The 24028-nt window shown below is 40.3% G+C and overlaps 1 protein-coding gene across 14 annotated transcripts in view; it reads right to left on the bottom strand.

Annotated features, from left to right (window-relative positions):
• Positions 1-24028, bottom strand: part of ZMIZ1 (zinc finger MIZ-type containing 1) — a 359852-nt gene that overhangs the window by 215896 nt on the left and 119928 nt on the right. The gene's annotated exons all lie outside the window — the stretch shown is intronic.

The raw sequence follows: 24028 nt of genomic DNA on the forward strand, positions 1-24028 counted from the left end.
CAAATAATTCACTTGTTCCTCCCCATTTGCAGTCTCTTCCAGAGAAAACCTGACAGACTTGAAATCAGAAGCAGGCTTTCCCTTCCAACAATATGAAATTTCTAGTGGTGAACAACGCAAAAAACCACAGCTGAATTCCCACAAAGAACTACACTGCTGATGAAACTCAGCACAGCGAAAGAGTTCAGTCTGTGGCCAGCCACACTGGCAAAGCCCTTGTGACATGCCACGTTACACAACCAGCTCTCCTTCCACACGGACCAGCAGCTTCTCCACATGGCAGTGTCAGCAAGTGGCCTGGATGCAAGTCAATGAACTGGAAGGGAGAGTCTCCCATGTGAAGTTCCTTTCCAGTGTCAAGGCAAGCATGAAGGGTATCAGTTCAAAAGAAGAGGTGAACTGGAACAAGAGTTTCATCGCATGGAATAAGGCCAGTTACTTCCCTGAAGCAGCATGAGCTGCACTTGTTAGCATGTACGTGGGTAACAGTTATCACTCTGATCAGCTACTTCTGAATGACAACCCTTCCCCAAGGATGCACATATTGTGACCACAATTTAAATACACAATTTATACACAATGCCACGGAAAAATCTCTAGTTTAAACTAGGAGAAAATACTATGACTTAGCCTATGCTGTTCTTTGTAATTCTGAATGCATTTGCAAGTTTTCAAGGTCTCTGGAGTAACTCACACCATTTACTTTCCTGAACAAATAGCAAATTTCAAGCCAGGATTTTTATTTTATTTATTTTTTTGCTAGCAGGAGTCAGATTAGGAAGACAACATAGTGAAGGAACTTTTTTGCAGCTGAATTAGGCATGAGAGTGGGAGAGCAAGGTTAAAAAGCAAACCGTTATCTCCACCAAAGGCCTGCGTTGTGGAAAAACAACTTGCTAGCCTTATTTCTGCTCTTTGTTTTACAATATTATCTATAACACCCTTTGCCAGATAGAAAAGCAAACTGTGACAAGCATTCTCCCAGCAGAGATTTATAATCTAATAACAGGATATGGCATAGGTGAAGAGACTTGTCCAAGGTCACACACTAGATACACGGCACAAATAAGGATGTCAATACTTTCTGACACTCTCTCCAGTCTCTTGCCATCTAATTCACATTCCCTGCCTACACCTTTGATGGCAAACAAGCAAAGAACCTATTTAAGGTGGCAGGAGCAGGGAGGGGGATGATCCTACTACAAACAACTATGAGCACATTTTTGTAGATGAAATAAAAAGCTTCCATTTCTCTTGAAAGGCAATAGTGGCAGGTATGATCTTTGCTATTGTGACACAATTAGAGCAAATTATGTTAATAAATATAATTTCAGGTCATAAAATTAATTTTACAACAAACATAAGTAAATATCCTTTTACTTAAAGATTGATTCTTAGAAACAATAGAATGTACAGCAATCTTCCTTCTGTGCTATTTGTTGCTGCTAATTTTCAACAGACACACTGTAAGAAGATCTAAAGCCCAGAAACATAAGCTTAACTATCTTCCTTCCCTGCCTGCCTTTGTTTACCATGTAAATTGCCACCCACACACTTTCCCATACAGATCACAGTGGGGTACTATTCACCAAGACAGAGCTTCAGCAAATGCAGCTCCTGTCCCCAGCAGGAACAAGGTTATGTCTGGAGTTCACTCCAAGTCGCATAAATTTATCTGAGGGTAACAGGAAAAAGAAGCCTGATAAGAGTCACTGAGCTAATCTGACTTAGGCCTAATGGACTTGAGGGCGGGTGAACAGAGGGGGATGCTGAACAGAAAATGTGGGGGAAATAGACCCACTTCAAGGAAAGCAGTCTGAGCTCCATGAGTTTGTATTTTACTGGGGTTCCTTAATGACACATATAACCAAGCTGGTTTGAGGCCAATTGAAATATTTTAATGAGAGAAATTAGATTATTGGTTGTAAAAGGAAAGTACTGAAGTCTGTATCATTCATTGGTTTGCTAAAGAGGATAGAAAGCCAAAACATAAACAGTTGGCCCCACTTTGCTCTGGGATGCTTCTCCCTTACACATCCCCTTCGCTCTGAATCATAGAATAAACCAGGTTGGAAGAGACCTTCAAGATCATCCAGTCCAACCTAGCACCCAGCCCTAGCCAGTCAACTAGACCATGGCACTAAGTGCCTCAGCCAGGCTTTTCTTCAACACCTCCAGGGATGGTGACTCCACCACCTCCCTGGGCAGCCCATTCCAATGCCAATCACTCTCTCTGCCAACAACTTCCTCCTCATGTCCAGTTTATACCTCCCCCAGCACAACTTGAGACTCTGTCCCCTTGTCCTGTTGGTGGTTGTCTGGGAGAAAAGACCAACCCCCACCTGGCTACAACCTCCCTTCAGGTAGTTGTAGACAGCAGTGAGGTCTGCCCTGAGCCTCCTCTTCTCCAGGCTAAACAACCCCAGCTCCCTCAGCCTCTCCTCATAGGGTTTGTGTTCCAAGCCCCTCACCAGCTTTGTTGCCCTTCTCTGGACATGGCTCCAGCACCTCAACATCTCTCTTCAATTGAGGGGTCCAGAACTCTGCTCTAATATCTTTCATTAACCTTGGCTAACCTAGGAACAAGTAAGCTTTGCTGGCTGTTTCTTTTTCTGTTTGGGAAGGAAGGGAGACTGAAAGAGAGGCTTTGAGCCCCTCTGGTCAGTTTCTTTATTCAGGAGGGAGTTTGGATTTAATGTATTACTTGTAATTTGCATATAATTGTAAATACTTGTCAATATATTGTGTGAGCATATATATATGTGCCTGTAAATTTTGCTTTGCTGTAAATATAACTTCATTTTGCTTCCAAGCCATCTCAGCTGGTCTGGTAAATTTCAATGGTGGTGGTGGGGGAAGCTTCTAACCCACCATAACAACCTAGGTGCTACACTATGCACCCAAAATGTATTAAATAAGCAGACCAAGAAGTAATCCAAAGATTCAGAACTATATAGGTTTTAAACTCCTCAGAACAATAGCAATTGTTGGCAAATATGTGTGGGTTTTGCCTTTTAAAACACCATTTTCTTATTTTCAAAAGTCTTACAAATACCATGTAACCTCAAAATCCATCTATGAAATGCTGCCTTACTACTGCACAGACACACAGTGAAGGCATACAGTGTTGCTGACTTTCTCAGAGAAGCATCAACAGTCACACTTTTATGCACCCAACACCCATCTGCATGTTAGTGAGCTGAGCGTTTATCTTACAGGAAAAGAGCTCTGGGAGCAGCTCACCATTCTTCATTTCCTGCAGGAGCTGCAGGAGGGAGGCAGTGTAGAGAAAACTTCACGTGGCTCAGTTTTCCTTGTTCAAGTATTACCAACCTCAAGAGCATAAAAACTGCAAGATCTCTACACTGCTGTGTACCACAGCGTGTGGAGGAAAAAACAGAAAGGCACACCTCTCACAAGCCTTGTGCAGGGGCAAATATTGTAATGCAAGGTCTTGGAATAAAATAATACCACAAGGAAAGAGTGGAAAGAAACAGAACACTTTAGCATCCCTATCTGTGACCCTCTTAAAGATCCAGGAGGGTACACACGCACGACAGACAGCATTCAACATTCCAACAAATGACAAAAAAAAAGATCCATGTTGCACAAACATACATGTGTATCAGCTGCCTGTGTTTACTAAAGCTGTGTTGTTAGGTTTACAGAGCAAGAAAAAAAAGACAGGCTTTTTACACTTGAAGCTCTTTTTACAGAAGCTTAATCCAAAGTCTATGTCTGAAGACTTTCAGGAATCACTTCTCCAGTTATCTCACTCAGAAATTCTGTGATTTTGAATTTCCATGATAGGGGGGGATATCTCTTGCAGGTTTCAATTAGTAGACTTTACCATCTGAAAGTCTTTAACCTAATTCTTTTCCTCCAGTGAAATGTTTTGCCATTAAGCAAAAAGGAAGATTAGGAATAATCACAATTAATGTAGAGAATGTTTGTATAATGAAATCATGTTTGTATCAGCAGGCAAAGCAAGCGACTCATGATAGCCTTCTCCATTCTTGATTTTATACTGTGAAGCCTCAGATATTACAGCAAAACAATTTAGAGTCAAAGATTATCCTCTGGCTCCTGATCTGGCATTGTGTTTACTAAGGACAAAGAGATGTGATGTTATCCCAAGTGACATGTTAGGCAAGCTTAGAACTCATGTTTTGTTGTAGCATTCTCCTTTTCTCTCTCTTGAAAAGCTTTGAGGAAATAAGGATTTTTAAGAGATCTGACTACCAGAGAGTTTTGTGCCTGAGGAATTAAGAAATTAAGTTTTCCACTGCCAAGATACTACATTGTTTCAGGGAAACTGTAGTGTGCTTTTAGCTCCTTTTCCCAAAACATCCTCTTGAAATATCAAATTCCCATTATCATATTCTCAAAATGTTTTATTCTAAGCACCAGACTGGATGTACAGAGTACCTATGGTCTTGGAGCATAACCAAAGCTTCAGAGACAGGATATAGTGGTAAAGCCCACCTTGTAACTTTGATATTAACAGCTGCATGGGAGACATGCACTGAGATTACAGCTACTGGAAAATTTTCAAGTATTTCCTCAAAACCACTCCAACTATCCTCAAGTTAGCTTTGCCTCCAACAAGTGATATCTCTTCCACACAATGCCTAAGCAGGAAGCTGCAGAGACTCACCAAATACCCACAAGGAAAGAAGTGAGGAAATGTTTGTTCTCACGGAGAATTTAAGTTTGTTCTCATGAAAAATCAGTACTTGCAGAATGGAGGTAAAACAGCCTGTGCTGTAAAGTATCAGCATCTAGTAGCGGTCTTGCATATAGTGCCAAGATAGCCACCTCTGTATGGCAGCAGCTGCGCTTGGGAGTTTGACTGGTCAAGTGTTAAAGATATTAATCCTGAAGAGAAGGGAGAAGTCAAGAAAAGGGAATTTTGTTGTCTCCTCCAAAAAATCAGTGCACAGCTCAGAAAACACTGGCAGAAGGCAGATGGCTTTACCACAATAGGAAGACCAATGAAAACACAGACTGGAGAAGGAAGCTTGCACTCTTAGCATCTTTACTGCAAAGACTTCAAGGCTTTTGTTGTCACCAAGTTAGCAATTTTCAATCAGTTTTGCTGAAGTTTTGAAGCATACTATAGCAGTCTTTTCTTAAAGGTCTCAAGCTCCAAATTTGTTGATAGTTCACCTCTGATGCTTAGAGAGACTAAGCAACATGCAATATTGTAAAGTTTGGCTCAATTAGTACTTTCAGGAATTCTACTGGTTTACTTGGGAACAGCTCCTGGTGTTTCATTTCCATACCCTCTCTCTAGCTTGAGCATAACCACAACACTGCAACTGAACCACACAAAATGTGCACACACGACTAAATTCGATTTCTCTGTCCAGCAAGGTGAACACTTTTGTACAAATATTGCAGCACACAATGTTTATGTGGAAAAAAAAATAAATGGGAAGAATTTCAGGACAAAACATTCCTTCCTCTCTTCTCTTAACTCCCAGGTGCCTAAATAATGGCTCGCTAAATAATTTATTCTTACTGTGTATTTCCTGGAGGTGGAAGGTATGAGGTACACTCAGGGCTGTAATTTCCACATGCCAAAAAACACACAAAAAAAGTCGAAATCAGAGATTGGTGCACACAGATGCATGCAGTATGCTTTGTAGAGTTTTTAAACAAGTTTAAGTTACCTTGCTTTGGAATCCCACAGACTCATCTAGATTTAGTTTAGTTCTGCCACTGAGTTTGTACAATGTATTTATCAATAGCAGCATACTTTGGGAATCTGGGTTTGCTTATGCTTTCACAGAAGGACTATTGACATTAGTATCACGTAAGATGTCCAGAACTGAGGACTGCCTTTATTAGTAGGTTAGCTTGTTTTACATAGATCTAGACCTCTCTCCCAAAATCCAGACAAATTTGCATTTGAAGCTAGTTTGGACACAGTGTATTCTAAATAGCAGCAAAATAGTACAGCTTGCACACTAGTATGTGAACGGATGTTCAGCAGAAGAGTTCCAATGCAAACACATTGTCACACACTCTGTAGCACATGCCAGAGGGCAGCAGTTTGCAACTGACACCATCCCTAATGTCCCTTGTGCGCAACTCCTAGCAGGTACACCAACATGGCAGCAGGTTTCTTCGAGTCCCTTGCCCCCAATACAGCCAAGAGGAAAGCAGATAGCCAGCTGCTATGAGCTTTTCCTCCAGCAGAACCCCTGGTGTAAAATGGTTTAAGTGCTAGTCTTCATGCACTATGGCCCCTATGCAACCTAGACAACAAAAGACCTTGGAGCATTTAAAGAAAACAAAGATGTCAATGAGGTATCAGGGGACATCAGCTACAAAGCTAACTTGTGATAAAATCACCATTTTCTCAGCCACACATGTAACAGTCTTTCTTTGGCCAACAATGTGTGCCACAGATACACACATTATTTTTATGGATGAACAGTGTTTTATGGTTCAAGTCTTCTGAACTATCTACTGAGTCAAACTACTCAACGCACACAAGTTTTTTTCATAGCTTTCAGACATGTTTTGTCTAGTTCCTCTTGAATAGTCCAACATGAAGACTCATCATTCATAAGTACACACTGAATATGTTACGAGACTGTTTCTAATGCCAATTTGGGTATTGCTTACTGTGTCTATGTGCTATTTCCTCATTCAAGGTGTATGACTGCACACAACCCAACCAGTACTGCTGCTACCTTAACTTCACAGCCAGCAGAGAAAAAACAGTCAGTATGCTGCCTATTCTCCTTCACCCTCCCTTCTGTTTCCCTCAAAAATCTTCAAACCCCCAAATATGCTATAATATGTGGAAATCCCCCACTCACAGACACTGTAACAAAGAAGCCCTCTTTATTCATGCCCTTCAGAAAGTATTATGACTGTAAGCACTATTTTTACTCTAATCTAATATTTTTGTGTTACTTGGCTTTTCACTAGAGTGTATTTTCAAGCATACATACACAATTACCAATACTATATTCTTTCATCAGTGGGAAAGTCTGTTCAGATTCTCACCTTTTATTTTTAGCCACTTCCAAGTATTTTTTGTCTGGGTCTGAATCGGGGAGCAAGGAGCATAAATCCCTATTAATCAATCAATGATGTCAGTGGTGGTGTGCTCTAGTTTTTCATTCTGACTGCAAAGCAAAATTAAAAGCTGTATTTTGCAAATTTACGCATTATAGATTGTAGCAGCAGCTGGTGGACTGCTGCTGAGACAGACTGTCTTTTCCCTTCCAGTCCCCTGTGACCGAGATGGAAGAATTACAGGACAGCACTAGCAGCTGCTGCTGCTGCCCCAGAAGCAGCAAGCCAAGGTCTCTGGAAAAATAATTGGGGAGGCGGGGGAAGGGCAGAAGAGGGACAAAAGAATTAGGGAGAGAAAAGCATTGCCAAGGCTGGTGGCACAAACACCACACCGCACCTTGCCCTCAAAATAAACAATGGAGCTGATTTGGGGTCCACTCAGGAGACACGAGCCTCTTAAACCTTTCTAAGACTTTGGAACACTAACATTTTTTGATAAGGACCTTTACAGATCTTGCAAAAAGCCAGTAGAAGTAATAGTCCTTCCAGTTTGGTGAATGCAGCAGTTTGCTCTTGAATCTTCTAAAAATAAAGCCTAGCAAGCTGCTTCATTGCAGCCTTTGAAAAGCTTTAACACAGATTCATCCTATGGAGCACTCTATGATGGTGTAGGCACAGTCTAAAAGCCAATTCACGCCCTATCTGGAAAGGAGGGATAACCAAATCCCTTCTCACACACATGCAGTCATGCAGATAAATAATTAAGGACTCTAAGATATCATGTGCAAACACTAAAGACCACTCATTTTATTAGATAGATATGAAAATGGAATTATGCTAGCTTACAAAAACATAGATCAGTGCAAAAATCAGCTCACTTACATATTTGGTCACCTGAGCAGCAGCTGAAGGCAGGCAAGCAATACCCATCTATGCTACTCACCACACCAAGTAAAAAACGTGTCCCAAAGGCACTGAAAAACACAAAACCACTCACTGGCTAAGCAACATCTACCCACAACTCAAAACATCAACTTCACTCCAAAGGCTTCAGCTTTCCTGGATCATCTTCTGAGTTCCACAGTTGTGCGTCTACACCTGACCCCTAGAGGCTCTCTTGTCCCACTAAATGAGACAGCAATAGGCCTCCCTTCACAAGCATTCCTAGGAATGAAGAGCACCCTTTGCAACAGTACCTTTTCGTTCAACAGAAGTGACCTATGAATGCTCAATTTGTTACAATGTGAATGAGCACTTTGCTACAGTTTGTTATACACAAACTATAAACGGATCAGGTGCACTTCCAGGTTAGCCACAAAAGAGCTTCACCGAAAAAAACATTCAGTTGTTCTAAAAGAAGAAAAACCATACTGCCACCACTAGAGATGTAGCCTTCTATGCACTGTACACAAAGATTTAACAGGAAGACATACATCCCTAGCTTTATTCCAGTATGGAACAATGTGCTTCAGTTGATACCTATCTTACCTTTTATCTGTAGGACCTGTTTTCATTCGGTGCATTTGGCCATTTAAAAAACAACATCAAAATAACCCAACACAACAACAACAAACCACACACACCCCCAAAACCAAACCAACTCACCCCAAAAATAAAACATAAAACCCCAAACAACAACATGCACACACAGGCCCCAAAAATGAACAAACTCAACTTCACAAAAACTGCACCTAGCTAACACAAAAATCAGTTGTTTATCTCAGTCTAGGTCCAGGTGCATGGGAAATCACCCCACTGAAAAGATGACTCCATTTTCACACTCTCTTTCCAGGTATTTACATACATTGAAGAGACCCCACCTGAGCTTTCTGTTCTTTAGGCTGAACAGTTAGTTACTGGCCTCCAAGTACGCTTGGTGTGACTATACCAACACTCTTTCTGGCAGGGAGTCAAAAATAATGGCATAGAAATCTTTACTCACACTAGCAGCTTTGCAGACCAACACTGAACAGTATAATAGTACAGTAGAGAAAAAAAAAAAAGATGTTTCCTAGCTAGTCATGTTCTGTCAAAAAACAAAACCCCCAACCCCCCCAACAACAAACCCCAAAACAATCCCCCCCCCCCCCCCAAAAAAAAAAACCTCAATCAACTAAACAAAACAATCCAAACAAACAATACCAAGCAGCAAAAAACTTGACAAAACTTGACAGAACATCCAGTTCCAAGAGCTGTTACAAGAGCTGCCCTAAGAGCTGCGACATTTACCTCCAGGTAACTTAAAAGTTACCCGGGCTCATGCTCAGCCTTTATTCCTAGGTCAGGGAAATTGGTAAGTGCAAGAAACAGTGTATTTGCAGTAATACTGATACAGCCATATCCAAAAGTTTTAGTCAAACCAGGTTTTTCTAACAGAAAAAACCTTCAGTATTTGGAGCAGTTTGTCTTGGTATCTCTTGTATTCATGCATTACAAAAAAATCCCTGGTCCTTCATGACTTCAAAGGAACACAGTGGTGATAAAGATTACAGTGTACATTTGACATTCACATCAATTTGTAGCTTTGTAAGTGAGGACACATTTGAGGATGAGTACAAGGGTTAAATTATACAAAAGGCTTCACTGTCCTACTAAAAGTCTTAACCAGTTAAGGAACAGGACAGCTTTCTTCCTCCATAATTCATTAGGAAGGATTTATAGAATAGATTTGGCTTATTGCCACAAGGCAGCCAAGGCACACAGCCTCAGAAGTCCAAGCATCAGCACAAAGAGAATCAATAGAGACCGGTAAATAGGTTATAATGACAACCTGCACCCAGAGCAGCCTGTTTCAGGTATTGATTTCATGTGGCTCTATACTGAAAATATAAGCTATGACAGACCTCTTCCCAAGCAGCAGCTCTTTCAATGACATGCCAGATGCGCAAATATTAGCTGAGGTTATTCATCTCTGTGACTATAGTTGCTTGCTCTCTCTTTTCTGACCTAAAACTAAGCTTCAACTCAAGCTTCTTTCAATCTCTCCACTAAGAACGAAGCTTCTGATTCTTCTAGGGGTTTGGGACCACGACTGAGCAGTAAGTACCATCCGTTGTTCATGTATGAGTGCTTTTTGCTCTCTCTCATCTTACTGTCACTCATTTTTATTTATCCATGATTCATTTGTTTCATTTATATAACAAATCACTATACTGATATGGTTCTCACCCTCTTAGCTATAAGGCCACTGTTTCACAGCACAAAATCTTACAGAGAACTGTTTACTCAATGTAAATTAATTCAACAGAGGTTTCTCCTTTGCAGTAAGTTAGCTTAGTGTAAGTGGTGTTACACCTACTAAATATAAACACATACAAAGGAATTTAATCAATTCTGTCATTTCATCTTCTTTTAAAGACAGAGAAGTCTAAAGTTCAAGAACATCAAGTCTGTGTTGAAGGCAGCGTGACCTTACCACACACATTTTCATAAGACACTTGAAATCACAGGCTGCATGTGCTTCAGATTTCACAAACATACGTACAGCTTCTACACTTGAGCAACTATTTCACATTTCATACAAAGGGCATTAGAAATGTGACACTTGGACTCACACATTTAGCCTGAAGATCCAGGCTGATAATGCGCTGTGTGCACATAGGCTTACATGCACATAGCCACAAAAATCAAAAACCAACCTTAAGCTTGAGTAAGGAGCAGGCATACTGCAAAGTACAGAATCTCCAAAAGAGAACACACCTACAAATATCACAGTCCTGGTAGTCTGCAGAGTACATTCATATTACAAGTAATAAACTGGGTCTGCATGTATTTTTATCCAAAGAAATAAAATTATCAGATATAGAAGATGAAAGTAAAACCTTTCCAGAAATCATAGAATCAACCAGGTTGGAAGAGACCTCCAAGATCATCCAGTCCAACCTAGCACCCAGCCCTAGCCACTCATCTAGACCATGGCACTGAGTGCCTCATCCAGGCTTTTCTTGAACACCTCCACGGATGGTGACTCCACCACCTCCCTGGGCAGCCCATTCCAATGCCAATCACTCTCTCTGCCAACAACTTCCTCCTCATGTCCGGTTTATACCTCCCCCGGCACAACTTGAGACTCTGTCCCCTTGTCCTGTTGCTGGTTGTCTGGGAGAAGAGACCAACCCCCGCCTGGCTACAACCTCCCTTCAGGTACTTGTAGACAGCAATGAGGTCACCCCTGAGTTTCCTCTTTTCCAAGCTAAACAACCCCAGCTCCCTCAGCTTCTCCTCATAGGGTTTGTGTTCCAGGCCACTCACCAGCTTTGTCACCCTTCCCTGGACAAGTTCCAGCACCTCAATATCTCTTTGGAATTGAGGGTGCAGAGCTGGACACAGTACTCAAGGTGTCGCCTGACCAGTGCTGAGTTCAGGAGATGAAATGATGGGTGTTGTCACAGGTATATTTTTGACTAACATCAAAACTGAATTCAATCCATTAAACTGTTGGCAGAAGTCCACCTATCTTTATGCAACAAAATGAGCAAATTTTGTCAACTGCCTGGGTTTAGGTATGAACTCATAAAGACATCAGACTAAGAACCTAAGTAGTTATTGGTTACTTATCATCTTGAATAAGGCATCATTTGAGACTAACATGTACAATCCTGCACCACACTGTGGAGGAAGGGAATAAACAGTGAAATGAAACTCCACAGCATACTATTTCTAACGTATCTTTAATACATTATTAAGGCTTTTTTTCCTGTCTGAAAACATTTCACTGTACAAAGAATGGGGAAGTAAACTTGGTGTCTGTTCAACTTCAGATAAACACTGATAATATTTAAAGTCATCTGACAATACTGTAAAAGAAAAGTTCTCTTTATGCCAGGCCTATTATTGAGGTTCCCTACTGAGGTATATAATAATTTGCTGGATGTTTGCTTATGTATTTATTCACAGCACATGATCTCATAAGATAATGCAGACTATCCTACCATCTTCATATCCCCCCAACCAGTCCTTGTAAGAAGCTAGAGGCACAAGTTGGTCTGACAAACTTCTGGACTAAAACCATAGCTGGCAATGGCTCAAACTGACTGCATCCAAAAAGTCATAATGAATGCAATGGCCAAGGACAGTGAAGTCTTTACTTAAGAATTTTGCTTTCAGTGAGCTGGGAGGAAAACCAGCTTTAGCTGTGTGCAGCCAGTGACAGCAGCATGAATATTTCAGCTGAGAAAGGCAAATGCTGAATTATCTAAACCTGAGTGCAAAAGTATGTTACAGCTTCATCACAAAGATTGAAAACAGTACAAGTGGCACAGCAACATTAAGGGCTAGGCTGTATTGCCAGTGTGTACAGACTGCTATACTGTATATATTTGGTAAACAAAGACCTCTCCCATCCTCAACTTCATGGTATTGCTTGCTGCTGTGCCACGTTTACAGGCACATGTCCCTTACTTAGGAAGAGGAGTCCCAGAAGATTTGTAATGTTACTTCGTTTAACAATGTAACTGGAATGAAGCTCCTGCCACTAGCTCACAGACTTACAGGTTCACGCACGCTTCCTCAAGAGCAAAAATACTATTTGTTGTGCCACGTTAGAAGGAAAAAATGTGATTTGAATTTATTTATGAGCTTCTGGAGAGCAAGTATAGAGATGCACATTTCTTATACCTGCATATGTAGTCAATGTTTCCTATTTTTACTTTAAACTAACAGCTTATAGTCAGTACTTGCTAACTGCATGGATCAGTAGAGTTTTCTATGGATGTTTCTCAGGCAAGCCCACTGCTTTTAATTTCAACGAGACACCCAACAGTACCAGTAGAGCAGAAGTGGCTCACTGTTACACACTTCAAAACAAAAGCTAAGCTAGTGACAAAGAAAGCAAAATCAGGATAGCATAGTCCTCAGAATCTAAACTATTTTCTGTAGGCTATGTTAACCCCACAAGAATAGTCACATAAAATTTTAGTCTGTTGTCACGTAAAAGAAGCACAAGACAGAAGACTACCTTATGTCCCTAAATGCAGAAGGAACAGAAGACCTGCCACACTGGGTGAATCCAGTCTCTCATCTAACTCAGTATTTTGTCACCAAGGGTGACAGCAGAAGACACCACACAGGCTGGGCACATGAGCCCTGCCATTATTCACAGTTTATGGCCTTTACTCCCTAGCATACAGTCAGATGCTAGAGGAAACATATAATCCCTTTGGGGTCTGTTCATGGACTTGCTGTCCATAGCTGTGTTATATCTGCTGATCTGCTCCATAATCTCCAACAGCAGCAGGTCAGCAAGTAAGGCAATTCTCCCATTTATATAGCCAATGCTCATCTACAAATAAGGGTCTTGCACCATTCCCTATGAAGTTAAGGTTACTTTTTTTGTACACAGAGGCCAAACACACTTCTTGCCCCAAGACTTTTCTATGAACTTCCCATCACATGGAGTGCAGCAAGAAGAAAACAGGAATTACCACAGGAGAACTTGGCTCATAAGCAGACTGCTGTTGGGTTTCCCCCCTCAAATGCTTTGAGCACAGAGAAGACACAGACACATGTCCTATTCCTATGATGGGCACTGCTGGTTGAAAAGTTTACCAACCAGCATGCCATAACTGGAAGTCAGACCTCAGCTTCATTTGTCTTAAGTAATAATTTTATTTTTTAAAAATCCATTTAGTTATTAATATTGTTTGGTGTTGGGTTTGGGGGGGTTGTTTTGGTTGGTTTGGGTTTTTTCCAAGTGTTCATCTAACTCCAAAAGCTGTAGCAAAACTCATTGAAGGAAATAGAAGGGAAGACCTCACACGTTGAAACTCACTGCCTATCAGACACTTAGGCTACTTCTGTGATGATTATCTGTTTCTTGCAGAAAGAATAATCCAAAGCTACTCATTACATGTTTAAACTAACCTAGCTCAGTTTGTCTTTAACAGTGTACAAAATAATTCCGTGAATTATCTAGCTAGCAGATCTGAATGGCAGTAACTTCTGCCAGAGGCAGCAGTAAGATGCTGAGAACACATCGTTTTCACAGCCCAGTACCTGCTTCTGAATTCAACGACAGCTGTCTGAATGAGGAGTACATTCAAAAAGAGGCATCGAAATCATTATAAGGGGCCATGCACGTGAACTTTGGAGGAATTTCTAAGCCAAAATGGACAGAGGTGTCCATCTCCCTTAGTACATTAAATTGCCTCTTCAGAAGGTGATTACTAGAGATCTGCTCTGGAAAACACTCATCTTGGGGTTCGGTCTTTTCCATCACTGCGCACCCAGCGACATTTGTCACTAAAGCCAAATACTCGAGTTTATGCTCATCAGTTGCTTTGATTCACACAGGAAAAAGCGCCCTCTCCTTAGTACACTGTTTTCTTTACTTAGATCATTGCCATTTGATCCATTCATACCGATTACCCCCTTCAGTTATGCTTTCAGCAGTTGTTAAGAGTGCAGTTGGCACACAGGTGATGCAGCAGGCTGCAACAAAGGAGGAACGCTGGTGAGTTGGGCTCAACTGTTGTTTTTTAGAAACCCTAATCTACATATTTAGAGAGGCAAAGAAACAGAGATGATATGATTCACCTTTGACATTCTGCCAGATAACTTCAATCATGTAAAATGCCCCCTAATGACCTGACTATAATACCAGAGTGTTACACTGTCATTTAAATACTGCAGGGTTCTTCCAATGGCAGTGTAGTCTGCAGACTTAATATGTAACATACAGGATTATACTGTCACTAAAATATTACTTACTGCTGCTGAAATTTGAAATTAATTCTGGGAGCCAAATCATTATTCAACTCTGCCTTTGCAGAGCAACATTCCCCTGATTGTTTTAATAACAGAGATTTTAAAACTGAAAGGTTGGTACTGTTTCTTTGAGGCTTCCTCCAATGAAAGTGGCCTCTACACTCTCAAGCAAATAAATGCAGTGTCACAGAGATGTTTGTGACCAAGGAAATAGCTGCAGAAAAATGGGCTCAAATATTAAGAGAGCTCATAGTGATGGGCTGATGAATCATTCTATCATTTTAAATTAAAAGAAAAAAAAGAAGACAGAGACTAGGCTAGCTTTCTCTACATTTATATACATACACACTCATACGTCCCTGCCCACAACTACAGTCCACAGACTTAAGAATTCTTAGCATTTGAGGGCACAAATTCTTGCTGAATAACACAACTGATGCTAATTGCTTAAATCAGTCTTTGCCATCTGAGGATGTGGCTTTCCAGTCCTCCTGCACTCTTTTTTCCAAACCTGTATAAACAAAGTTCAGCTTTTAACAGCTCTTACTGCTTCCTATATAATTACTGTTACTAAGTGGTATTGCGCACATTTAGGTAACTACAGCACTTCAACACATCCTTTCAAGTATATTACAACCAAAATAAGAAATTGATTTGCTAACATAGGAAGTAAAGGAAAACAAAACAGAGGATAGGCTAATTGTAAAGACAACCTTTTCCCCTCTGAAATTTTGCCCTTTTTTAACCTTGTGTTTAGATTAGTTTGTTTGTCAATGAAAATATGAGGCACTTTCTTAAATCTGGGAAGCATTCCCAAGAAACATAGTTTAAAAAAAAACAAACAAAACCAGGCAACACAAAACTAGTAGCAAATGAAAAACAAGATGGGGCCAAATATAGAGGCCAAACCAAACTTGCGGTACTGAGTCTACATTTGGAATAATCAATCCTTCTCCTTGTTAAAGCTGTTAACTATTTCCTCATTCATTAGTATTGTCCTTGCTTATGCTTGCAACCAGGGCAAGGATGCTCCCCTTTCCTCTGAATATAATTTCCTGCTATTGACAGACATGTTCAAGTGCTGGATCTGTGTACATCTACATGGCATACTGCAGGCAAAGGCGAGCCTTCTTGGCCACCATCCAAGCCAGCTGTAAATGAGCCATCTCCAAACTGGAAGCTGTGTAAGCACAATTAACACAGCAGTAAGCCTGATCTAACACATCCTGCCAAGAGACTGAGCTCAAGCTAATAAGCTCGACACAATGTTAATGATGGCTATGTGGCTTCTGGTCTGGTTCCACACAGGCCAGTTGAAGATGAACAGATCAAGCTCATGTCTGTCCATGAGACAGGGTACATGTTCTCTCAGAATGTATTCCTCTATGGCAAGGACTATTTGTTTCCCTCCACACAAACTCCCAAAATGCTCTGACTGCAAACCAACAGGACCTAAGAGCAAATAGAGGGAATGGGTGTCTCCAGGTGAGAACCTCTGAGACAGTAAGAGAAAACCAAGCAGGAGATAGGCACTACAAAAGCCAAAGGTATCAGTGATTGGCAGGGCAAAATACAGCAAGAGATTCTTATGAACTGATAAAGAGCTCTCTAGCTTCTCAGCTTTTATTAGGTCCATGGTAAGAAGGACCTAAAAACCCCACAATACAATATGGTAGATGTTAAATGGAGGGATGGATACCTGTCCTTTCATCAAGTCCATCCAATGAGGACATTTGAATAGTTCAAAAGAAGAGTGTGCTCGAAGAAGGAACTCTGTTATCAAACTAGGACCTGAGAAGAAAACACTCCTGTGACACCATAGTTCATATTAAGAAGCAATAATAATCCAGTAGTTGGTAATAGTATGTAAGAAAAGCTTATGCATTCAAAGCAAAACGAGACAGAATTCAAAGGGAAGCAATGAAAATCATTAGTGGGTGGGGGATGGAAAACGTGTTGTAAGAAAAGCACTCAAAGAGACTGGGAACGTTCACATTTCAAAAACATAAGAGAATGGTCAACACTAAACTATATTAATCAGAAACCAGCTTGCAGAGGTTACTGAGCTTCTGCCCACACAGTAGGAAAGCATATGAGGAAGAGAAAATGCCATTAAACTCAACAGTATCCCACTCAGAGGCTGCAAAAGGAAACATCTTCTATTCAATATGAATTATTTAGTCGAGTTCTCTGCCACCAGACTGCTGCTATAGAAAACAGCATCCTTTAAAGGTGGTGTTCATGTCTGTTTTCTTCTTCCCCGCACTCTGTTTATAAAGTAGTATTTTTAGTTTTCAGTTGTTTGAGCTTTACATGCTATATAGGACAGGTATATACAAGTGTGAGAAGAGACTCCATGCAGTGCTGCAAGCATGCCTCTCCACACATCCACATTCTGCAGCTCAGTTAGGTTTTTCACACATCTGTGTATCTGAAGTAACACTACCTGCTACTTCAAAATGTTTTCTATGAAAAAACTTTGTTTCATCTATGGTGCAGACAATACACTTCCAGCAGAGTATAACTAGTTTAAATACCTTGTCCTGATCATCAGTTCACGCTATACACCTGCTGGCATTACATACAGTATTCCCTGCACTTTGAGAACACAGGTCTCAGCTATACATATCTTTATGATTCAAGGCAACATTTCAACCACTGGCAGTGCATCAAAGGGATTTTCCCCCTCTCTTTCCCCTCCCCTTTCACAAACTTCTGAAAACATGAACAAATTAAATCAGATTAAATATTCCAGGTTAAGAGATGGACTTAGCCATGGACAAAAGAAAAAAACTGAGAGCTGAGGTTACATGTGCATTGCTGTTTTGTCTTGAGAAGGAAATAAACTTCTGTTTCTCTTTTCCACTTGAAGGCTTAATAAAGAAAGTTATGCTATCAGAAACATCAAGACAAAATAACGTGTGAAAACAACAGCTGTACCTTGAATTTTCTAACTTCAGCAATGTATTTAAATACTGTTCAATATGAAACATGTGAAAATCCTTAACAGTACTGCTATACAGTGCTACTGTATTTAAAATCTGTCAGTAATTTAAAAATACATATGCATTATTGCCAAACTTTGACAGTGTACTAAGAGCTCAACTTGTATCTAACTAATATACCTAAACACAATATACATATGCTATACAAATAAAATTAACCATTTAGTCCCTTTCTTTACAAATGCTTTCAGTAAAAAGATATAAATTCTTGGCAGCTGATGTAAATATCCTAGAAGAACACATTTTTAATGGCTGGAAGAAAACACTGAAGTGATAAACAAGATTAAGGAGAAGAGGAAGGGTGAGAAAGTAAAATATTTGCAGTCAGTCACAAATACTTTTGAAGATATTCAATCATCTTATTATTTCTTTAGGAAATAGTTCTTTGCACAGCAGAATGCAAGCCAGCATCCTTTACAAAGCTGTAGGCATCCTGGCCATGTCACTGTAAAACAGGTTTAGTACAACATACAGCAATCTGCCACACAGTCACACGATAAACAGAAGATGTCAGCACTGATTCTATTTGGTCTCCCTTCAAAGTAATACTTAACCCCAACAAAACAGCATCAACCCCCCCCAAACATTAAGAAATAAACCCACAAGCCATCTGCTGAAAGAAGCACCTCAGACTAAAAGTTTTCTCTGTGCTGGGTATGTGCACACTACTTCATTTAAACAAAGTAAAACCAGGATAAACTGCAATATGTCTGCAGAAGGTTCTAATTTTAACCACTATTTTCCTGTCAGTACCAATTCATCCAGATAGAGAATCCTTCATTAATAATATAATCTATTTTAGTAGTTTTTTCACTGTGCTCAAGTGACATCTTTCCCAAGCACTGTCAAAGGCAATTAGGAACACAGAGCTTTTGAGAGCAAGTTTCAACCATAATTCCTATTGGCTTGACTGAAGTTCCCTTAAAAAGGCTTGGACAGCAAGGGGCAATGCCAATTGGCATGAAAAGTATTGTGCAAATATACTTATTATCACTGTAAAAGGTCTTTGCACATTTGAGTAAAGACACAGAAGCTATACATCAATGAGACATACTAAAGAAGGTAAAACTCTAGAACACCTACAAAGAAAGGAAGGTCTCATACACTATTTCCTCTACCTGAAGAAGTGGATTTGCATCCCTTTTCCAGCTGAAATTGAAGGTGCTACAATATTTTACCAAAAAAAGCACAGCACTGAAGACAAATTTCCCATTGGAATGGGCTGCCCAGGGAGGTGGTGGAGGCACCGTCCCTGGGGGTCTTCAAGAAAAGACTGGATGAGGCACTTAGTGCCATGGTCTAGCTGATTGGCTAGGGCTGGATGCTAGGTTGGACTGGATGATCTTGGAGGTCTCTTCCAACCTGGTTGATTCTATGATTTCTATGAAATCAATCAAGAAGCTACTAACATTTTACACAGTTACACTGCACAAGATTTCTTGAGTATTTCTTCACATATGTACACATTCACTTGGCAAAAAAAAAGTACAAGCAGATAATGCTCAAGTTAAAACACAGTGTGCCTTTGCATCATGGCTTATTTACAAAAGACAACTTCTATGTACTAGAGTATTATTATTTAAGGTAATTGTTGGAACAATATGGTTTTCTCCTCATACGGCAGGCCAACAGATTCAGGACTACTTTTTAGCTCCATACCATTCACTCTCAGTAAAGTGCTCTAACATTAGGTAGTAGCATTCAAGACTAGACCAATCCAAACACCCAATTATCTCAGTATGTATTACATGTCACAGGATCCAAAAATTTTCTACCAATATCTACTGAGGTAAACAGGGAGAAAAAAGGAATCTCCATTCTCTGGTCCTCACCCCAATACTCCTAAGACAAGGGACAGAGCACCCAAAAAAAAAGTGGCAACCTGTCCAGCTCAGTACCTCCAGACTCAAAGCATGATTCAACTCAATTTTAAAGATTTCAAACTGCAGAAATGTGAACAAAAGAAGCTATTCCAACATAAGTGGCCTAGAGAGCAATTACTGTACTCCACGTGCCCACACCTATAGCCTGGGAGCACTTACAGAGTTATCACTACGACCACCTAAACTGTTTCTTCCCATCTTTTACATGTGAAGACGCCCATATTTTCTCACCTCTACTTCTGCCGACAAAGCTAGTTTTGCAAGAGACAACTTCCCTTCCTCAAACTTCCAGCCTTTCTTTCCCCTTGTTGTGTCTTCCTGCCCTAAAACCTTTCTAGCTATCCAATTCACGAATCTGCTCCTTCTCCTTTCCTTTTTGTCCAACATCTGTGTTGCTGTGTCCACATGGTGCATGGGGGTACTCGCAAGAGTCAGACATTAAGGCACCTGAGGCAGTTAGACATCACGTAATTTACTGAATCAAAACATAAATCTTCCTTTAATGAATCAAATCATGCTAAGCTCCCACACAAAGAGAGCACTATTATGTCACACATAAAGACGACCATCAAAAAGTTTAGTAGGAAGAAGAGAAAGGAGCAAGGAAGCCCCAATGTGCACAACTCAAGCCCTTGTTCAGTTTCAGCTCTACCAATGCTCCTCCTTGGTATGCCAATTCAATGCCTGAATTTGGGAAAACTACTGTTTCATACTTCCAAGAAAAACTATAAAACAAAATATGCAGCCTTTTTGTAACTTGTGATGTAACTGATAATCTAATTCAGCAATAAGCCCATCTTGGTATAATTTTAAACCTTCCACTGATGATGCTCTGAGTGGCCTCATGGACAGCGTCACAATGCTGGAGTGATTTTTTTGCAAAGGCCAAGCTGGAACAAACAGTTCTTACCACTGGCTGCTTGTCACCATTTCCCCTTACATTGCCCTCTCCCCACCCCTCCTGGTACATTAAGACAGCTTTATGGTGCTGTGTAGTGAACGGAGTTCGTTAAACTAAAAATAGTCCGTTCATCCTCCCCTTCCCTCCTCATTTTTGCCAGGTTATTTTTAAAACAGATCAGTTCTCTGTCCTTGTTCAAGAGGCAGCTCAGCTCAGTTGGAAGAGGAAGGGAGGAGGAGGAGATGCAACGCTGCCAGCCCAGTAATGCAAAACATACTGCACAATCTCCTTCAGCCCACCCTGCCACTAAGCCATAACCGACTAACTCAGCGGTCCTTCCTCACAGTCCTAATTTGAGCTGGTGTTTGCAAAGTCTCCGAAGGAGCGCGTGCCCTTCCTACAGTTAGAAAGACAAGGTTTGCATAATCTTAACCCTCATATCCCAGAAGCCAGAACTAATTCCCTGCTTTGCTGATTTGACTTGGGGATTCTACATCACCACAGAAGGACTTAGGAAACGGCTCTTCATTGTAACCCTTGTTTGAGTGCTCATTTTTTATTTGCATTGCTCTATCTTACAAGATGACAGATATCAAGTCAGATTACTGAATGCCACTCACAGACACACATGCCAAAGGAAAACCATTAAGACCATCTAAATGGCAGCTAGGCTTAATATGTAGGTTGCCAGGTATTACATTAAGTAAGGAATAATTCTAGACAAATTCAGACATTAAAAAAGTGCCAAATATATTTTAACTTTTTTCCTTATAAAAAACCAGATGACTTCTTAAAATTCATTGGACTGATCAGATTAAGAACTCATCTGAAATCCTAAAAATACCCACATCTAAAACGTAATGAATTTAGGCACAAAGAAAAAACAAAAAGAGGGGGTGATGGTGAGGAGAATGCAGGAGGGTATAATAATTACAAAATAATAATGATTTTATGAAATCCTCATAGCCTCCTTTGTTCTTGCTGTGTGTTTACAAAGCCTCCGGAAATACCACAGCAAACATTCCAGCTCTACAGCAGTGAGGCCACATGACCCAAAGGCACAGCAAGGAACTTCTTTCCCAAGTTTCTTCACGCAACAGAAAAGTGATTTTACTACTTTAAAGCAGGATCCAAATCTAGGGGAATCTCCAGGAAATTTCTGAGAACACTTTTAAAACAAGGTGGTTGCTTTCATGTGTGTGTGGGGGGGTTTGATTGGGGTTTTTTTCTGTTGGTGGTGGTTTGTGGTTTTGGTTTGGTTTGAGGGGAGGAGAGGGCAGCAGTTAAAAAATTTGCTGCATTATTATGCCTGGTATGCATAATTTTTTAGAAGAAAAGATCAAAGTCTTAGATGTACACTTAAGGCTGTAAAATCAGCATACTCTTTAAGGCACTACAAAAAAATCATTAGATAATGCTCTGTTTGAACCTGGTAAGATAAACTGTAGTGTTCCACTATGCTTGCTCCTGCCCTCTTCAGCACTTCCAACTTCCCTCTCTTATAAAAGTTTGGTATAACCTCAGTGGTCTTCCCAGCTCAGAAGGATGTCAGGTCCTTTATGTTTTTGCCATGCCATATCTAGGCAGTGTCATTCTTACACCTCTTCGACGTATTCTGAGTATTTGAGGCTGCACATCTAAAAACTGTCTCACACTCCCCCTCAAATAGGGGCTATGCTAATTGCCAAATCAACTGACAAACTCAGAGCTTGTTGGATATCTCTGCATTGTAGCAGTAACTCAGTTAATCATTTTAATGGTAATACAGAACTTAGCATTTTTGTAACTGCTTGTTTCCCTAATGATAGACTAAAACACTTTGCAAACTCAGTCTGATCTAGTCTATCTCTTCCCTCAAAGTTTAATTGTATATTCCTTTGGAGTGGAAAGAAGTGACTGTCTATAAACATATGAAATGCTACTGAGCAATTGTGATGGAAACTATACAAGCAGGAAGTATTGTCACATACTCACTGCTGTCCTTTGCTGGACAAATATTTGTGATGTACTGAAGAACTCCTATTGCAGTTACAACCAGTACTATTTTATTTCTAAATAGAGACAAGACCTTTCCATGGAAAAAATGGACACAGTTAAAACCTCTCCTCCTTCTACTCTTCCAGTATGATTTCAATTAGAACTACCAATGAAAGGATTTATGCACATGAGCTTTGCTAAACACTGTGGGAAAAGTACTGAAAATGTGAGCATGAACAGCAAGCCATCATTTAAAACACAGAACTACAGATGAATCATAACGCAATAGCTGAGTATCAGTTGCAATTTGTGTTTTGTGTGCAAACAAAATAGAACAAAGCATCACCACACAAAGAGGAAAACAGTCGTGCAATATGAAAGCACAGCAAAGGGCAGGCACACAGCACTAACTTCAGTTTTGTAGCCATGTCAGAAACGTTTCCAATTATCAGAGGTAAAAAAAGGATGGCATTTCTGCTGGAAGCAAGTTTTACACTTTAGTCTTTCCTCTCCCTTCTCTTTCAGCCTGTAACTATTAGTCTTACACATTGTTCTCCCAATACAGCTCTTGAAAAGGTTGAGTTTTTCAAGGCTGAGATCAGACAGAAATGTTCATCAAGAAATGCCTTCAGGTCAGCTGTTTGTAGCTCATCAAAGTGAAGCACTGAAATTATGGATGAGAGGGAGTAGGATTGTACAAGCATGGTAGAGAAAATTGAAATAAAAAAGAAGAAATTGACGTTCTCATGGTGTTAAACTTCTTTCCTGTGGGTTAAGTTATCTGTGCACCCTTGGTGGTGATGGATACGAGCGTGCTAACTCCACCCCTCCTCCCGCTGAATTTCAGCGGCATCCAAACCAATTACCAACACATTAAAGTGTCTTTACTGGTGTTCACCAATATAAGAAAAGGACAGGGAATGAAAGTGGAGACAACAGACATGAGAGTGTAAGAAAAGGCAGCTAGCCCAGAAAAACATTAAGGTGTGGACAAAACTCTTGAGAAGCTTTGAACTACGCTAGAAGTACAGCAAAAATGAGATTATTTACTACTTTATGAAATACTTAAAACATCTTAAACCCCCCAAACCCCAAGCAAAAGCATCAACAAGTTTGCAAATATTCTTCTTAAGCTGGAGAGGCAACAGGAACCCTGGAGTGCCCTCTGTGTGTTGATTGTTTTTCACCAATTCTGCACATGAGCTATTGAACACATTATTGAAACTACTGTTCATTTGTACTCAGGGATTTCTACTTTGTTTATTATAAATACACATTATTGGCAGCAAGAAGAACATATTATTGCTTTGGTTTATAGCTTGAATGGCTCATGCAAAGAGTAATTTGTTTGTGTTCTGTATCAGGATCAATACTGCACCAGGGATAGCCCAAGGAATGTTTATGCTGAGGGCTTTGCTTGCAGTGTTTCATGGTTGCAATCAATTGACCAATCAGGACTGCTTCTTAAAACAACAAATAAACTTTGATAGTGACCAGATCAGCGATTAAAGCATAAAACATGA

This window comes from Pogoniulus pusillus, chromosome 6 (assembly GCF_015220805.1).
Source record: "Pogoniulus pusillus isolate bPogPus1 chromosome 6, bPogPus1.pri, whole genome shotgun sequence".
Taxonomy (NCBI): Eukaryota; Metazoa; Chordata; class Aves; order Piciformes; family Lybiidae; genus Pogoniulus; species Pogoniulus pusillus.